The sequence below is a fragment of the Neomonachus schauinslandi genome, chromosome 8 (genome assembly GCF_002201575.2).
Source record: "Neomonachus schauinslandi chromosome 8, ASM220157v2, whole genome shotgun sequence".
Classification (NCBI taxonomy): Eukaryota; Metazoa; Chordata; class Mammalia; order Carnivora; family Phocidae; genus Neomonachus; species Neomonachus schauinslandi.
In genome coordinates, this window is record NC_058410.1 from 61,512,568 (window position 1) to 61,517,933 (window position 5,366).

General features: G+C 42.0%; 1 non-coding gene across 1 annotated transcript; it reads left to right on the plus strand.

Annotated features, from left to right (window-relative positions):
* Nucleotides 1-245: 245 nt before the first annotated feature.
* Nucleotides 246-376, plus strand: LOC123325623. Its single transcript, XR_006540554.1, has one exon. It is a non-coding gene; the product is annotated as a small nucleolar RNA SNORA63 (small nucleolar RNA).
* The last annotated feature ends 4,990 nt before the right edge of the window (nt 377-5,366 follow it).

Consider the following 5,366-nt stretch of genomic DNA (forward strand, 5'->3'; position numbering starts at 1 on the left):
TCCTGTGGGAGACCAGAACGTTTTACCCTATGATTTATTGTCACCATATCACCTACAACTTTACAGATAGTTCCTATCAATTATACCTTCGTGTATATATCATTGAAAATGAAGGATAACATTTAACAAGTTCTGTTTCAATCAATTCTCATGAGCAGACATTGTTAGGGATGCCAAAGTTTCTTGAAAACATAATACTGTACATTTGTATATTACTTTACAGTTTTCAAAATGTAGTCAGATAGATGCAGGATCTAGTTACAATGTAGCTATAAAGTGCTGCCTTGTCTTTGCCCCCTGCTCAAAATAAAGCTGTTACCTTTCTAGCCCTGTCCGCCATGGTGCTTAGCAGCCAGGGATGCATGGTCTCAGACATGTTTACCAAGTAAAACACTGACTTGAGGGGCGCCTGGGTGGGTCAGTCGTTAAGCGTCTGCCTTTGGCTCAGGTCATGATCCCAGGGTCCTGGGATCGAGCCCCGCATCGGGCTCCCTGCTCTGCGGGAAGCCTGCTTCTCCCTCTCCCACTCCCCCTGCTTGTGTTCCCTTTCTCGCTGTGTCTCTCTCTGTCAAATAAATAAATAAAATCTTAAAAAAAAAATGTAGTCAGATATATTATCACAATGTGTCCAAAACACGTTTTTTTGTAGTCTTCCTCACATGAAATTATATTTCATAAATGTTGAATTCTAAAATATTAAAAAGAATGAGGGTGTTCAAAAAAATATAAAAGACTCAATAATAAAGACACGATATTAAATAGGTAGCACAATAGTGGGTGCTCTTTCCACCATTCTTTGTGGATTATCCTGCAACGTACTGACAAATCTCTGAACTTCTCTGACTCCAAAGTTCCATCTGTAAAGTAGAAGACTATTAACCTTACCAAGTATGCTGTCAAAATACATTAAAAATACCTGATTTTATAGGCCAGTTAAGCATTTTTATAATAGTATGAAAGGTGACTTTAGGGGAGAAAGATGTGAGGGCATGCTGTTGGCATTTCTAGTAGATTAAGGCTATGCAAGCAGAAGCTGAAGACCTGATTGATGCACGCGAGTAGTTTGTGTGTGAGTGTGTATGTGAGTATGAGTGTGTGTGTGTGTGTGTGTGCATGTGTGCGGGTACAGATGAGCATGGGGGAATGTACCCATGCAGAGGGAATATTGCTGAAAGATTTGTTGATGGGATGAAAGGTTAATTCTTTTTGTTGACAGTATGAAGTTAATAAAGCCGACATTGCCACCTTATCAAGGTACTTTGGGAAGATGAGAATACGTATGAGAGTTGGTTCCTGACTTCAAGAAGCTTTATCTCATCAGAGGAACAAGAAATTTACAGATGGAACAATTAGAGAACAAAACTTAATGCATAAACTTCTAAATTGACTGTGTGGGTTGGTGGTTGAGGGGAGACAGTGTACTAATAATGACTTAATGACTAACAAAAATTCTGTGAGGGGAAAGATAAATGTGGGAGAGAAACATTCAGCAAAAATACATTGGAGAGCAAACTGTTTTAGAAAAGGTTTAGAGAGAGAGAGAGAGTGTGTGTGTGTGTGTGTGTGCGTGCATGTGTAAGGGCAGTCACAATTAATGAACATTCTTTTTTTTTTAAGATTTTATTTATTTATTTGTCAGAGAGAGCAAGCGAGCTCGCACAAGCAGGGGAAGCGGCCGGCTGAAGGAGAAGCAGGTTCCCCGCTGAGCAGGGAGCCCATGAAGGACTAGATTCCAGGACGCTTGGCTCGTGACCTGAGCCGAAGGCAGTTGCTTAACTGGCTGAGCCACCCAGGCGCCCCTGAACATTCTTGACCAGGAAGAAAAACTGCTCAAAGTGTGACGAGACAGTCACTCATTCAACAAGGCAGAGTACTGAAAACACACCAACTCTGTGCCAGGTGTGGAAGATACAAATCTCACATTTCCTTTTTTATCATCACTTATTTACAAAAAGGATAAGTATATTCATGTTTCAAAATACAATTTTCAGATACTAAGGTGGCCCCATTTGAATCCCAGGGGCTGGCAGAGCTTGCCAGAAACCCCACCTACCTTCTTTCCTTAAGGACAACAAACAAACCCACACAGCATAGAACTCCAGCTCTAACATAATTTTCAAATTTATCTGTTTTTATTTTTTCAAAAAATTAATTATCTTCCTAGGTCTTAGTGGATCCTTTGAGAAATATAAGTTATGAGGGCTCATGGACAGAAACAGTTAGAAATCTGCTATGAAATGATATATTTACTTAGGAACCTGACAAGCCCTAGTCATGCTCCGTTCAAGTGGGGGCAACTGCCGCTCTAGATCTCCATCCCCGACTCCCCCCGCTGAGCTCCTTGGGTACCCCGGCTTCCCAGGCATCTCTGATACTCTGCCACATTTCTGGTTACCAATGGTTTATGTGGTGACTTCCCCACTACACTACGACCTTTTATATTTTCAGCAATTACAACTAACACTGCACCTTGCACCCGGTCAGTTCCCACGATACTTTGCGGCACGTTGTTAAACACTTTGGAGTCCGTGGTCAGAAACTATGCATGATCCTAGAGGTAGAGCCATAGGGAACCAACTTCTGCAGCTGTGGGCTTTTGAAGAGGCAAGTTTCACAGAATCCTAGACCTGAGAGGGTAAAAATAAGGTTTAAAAAAATGTACGAATTTCATTCTCTCATTTAGTAAATATATCACACAGGTGGAAAGGGGAACGAGATGGTAGGCTCCACAGAATGGAGGCTTTTACTCTGGGAATTAAAGTAGAACAGAACCGAATGTCACCTGCAATTCTGACTTTGGGTGAAAAGGGTGAAGAGGGAGAGAGAGAGAGAAAGAAGGAGAGAGCGACACTACCATCTAGTCTGAGCCCCATGTTGGATATAGAGATTACTTGAAAATAAATTCGGAAGAAAGGAAGGAAGGAAGGGAAGGAGGGAAGGAGGGAAGGAGGGAGGGAAGGAGGAAAGAAAGAAAGTCTAAGGAATTCCTTTTGGAAATCAAGTGCTGGGAGTGCTTATGCTCACAGCAAGAAACGCATTCCAAGAGTAAAGATCCAGGCTTTGAACCCCATTGTGAAAGGCGACTCTTTCCAAATCAAAGTGTGCGAAGGGCCTATAGTTCTGTTCTTCAACTCTGGCACTGATCAAAGCTTGCATTTGCTTCTGCTCTTTCAAAAAGCAAGTTACTAAGAGCAGATTAGTGCCCTAATCTTCATATTCTCAACTCATCCCATTCCAAATTCAGAGACTGAGGATTCTCTAACAACCCCAGAATGCAGAGTCCAACTATACCTGAGGTTTCCTTCAATATAATAAACTCTCACTCATCTGGTTGTAGGTGGTTTATAACTGACCATCCAATGAATACTTACTGGCGAGTCTCATGAGACAGAGCTCTCAAAAATCTTTGTTGAGATTTTTGTCTGAGGTGTTTAAACAATAGCAAAATGGGAACAAACACACAGTGGACAAACAGAAAAATTACCTTATTTCCCTGCCTGTCTCAGGTAGCTCAGGGGAAAATTACTGTCAGGTGACCTGTTTTACACTTATCTCTGATTTTTTGCAGTAGCCAGTAGTTCAGTGCTCTCTTCCATTAGGGTTTAAGCTGCTCTTCTGGTCTCCAGCAGTACCTCTTTGCTCTCTGCGTCAGACACCCAGAGCCCTCAGGCTGTGTCCATTCTCCCCTAAGGCAAGCAGGCGGGAACTGGAAGAGACCAGAATAAGTAGACAAAGTAGGGGGAGGTCAGAGATAAGGGGCAGAGGTGGGCCAGGCCTCACTTTGCAGGCTGTGGGAAAGACTTGCTTTTAGTCTTAGAAAAATTGGGTGTATTAACAGGGTTGTGAGTGGGGGTGTGACACGATTTGGTTTACGTTGCAAAAGGACCGCCTGGGTTCTTAGGTTGAGAGTAGTCTAAGGGGACAGGGACAGACACAGGGAGACCCCCTGGCCGTCATACAGGTGGAGACTGTGGCAGCTAGGCTAGGTGATGGAGGTGAAGGAGGTGAGATGTGGCTGGAGCTTAGATCTATTTTAAAGGTAAAGCGGACTGAATTATCTAGTGGATTTGATTTGGGATGTGTGAGAACTAAACATCAAGAATGCTAAAAGGATGGAGCTGTTACCAGCTGAGAAGCCTGAGAATATAACAAATTTGAGATGTCGAGGGTCCTACCAGAAAACAGGTGAAAAAGAAAAAGCTTTTTTTTTTTTTTTTCCTATTGCAACATGAGAAGCATATGAATGGGATTCTGCTCTGCCTACTAAAAATTAGAAGAAATTTTATAGCTTATGAGCTTTAGGTTGGCCATAATAAAATGGGAATGAGAAAGAGAAATATGAAGTGGTGAGTGAGGAAGAGCTAAGGTAACGGTTCTCAGATCTCAGAAACATCTGGCCGAAGCCAGTGGTTCTCAAATTTGAGTGTGCAGCAGAGTCACGGGAAGGACTTGTTAAAACATGATTTCTGGGCCCCACTCCCTGAATTTCTGATTCAAGAAAGCTGGGTGATCCCAAGAATACACAGTACTAGTTCTTAGGTGATACTGACATTGTTGGTCTAGAGGTCACACTTGGAGAACCACTGGCCAAGCGGCAAGCAAGTCTAAGGTAAGTATATTCTGCAGCTCAAAAAAAGCAGCAGTTTTGACCCAAGCCCTGTGTCTCTTTGTTATAAGAAGATCTCAATCCTTTCCAGGGGGTAAGTTTTTCACAGGTAGTTTAAGGTGTGAGTCCAGAGGTTGGGTGAGAGGTCTCGTTTTGAGATGTTAATTGACAGTTGCTGGCATACAGACAGAACTTAAATCATGAAAGATGAGAAACAGATGTTCAAGATGGTTAATAATATAGAAATAGGCGAAATAAAGATTGAAGGCAAGGAAGGAATGGTATTTACATCAACCTTGATTGATACATGTATTTAATAGTTATCTTTTGTTATAATGGATCTCTAGATGCCAAAATCAGGACGTTTTCTTCTTTGTCTCTTTTCATTCATTTCTTCCAATGTGAGGTGTCTGAGCCTCTGAGACATTGAGTTACATGACCATGTTCCACAACTAATGTGACACTCTACATTTTCTAAAGATGGCCTTAACATTATCTCACATTCCAAGTGCCATTCTGAAATGTGACCTTGACACCCCTTCCATTGCAAGGTGAAGTCTTTGTTCTCTCCCCTTAAATCTGGGCAAGCTTATGACTTGCTTGTAACCAACAAAATGCAGCAGATGTGATGCTGCATGACTTCCAAGGCCAGGTCAGAAAAGGGGATGCAATTTCCACCTTATTTGGTGAAATACTCCTGTTATAACTTTAAGCTTCAATGTATGAAGTCCAAATGCCATGAGGCTAGCATATTGTGAGC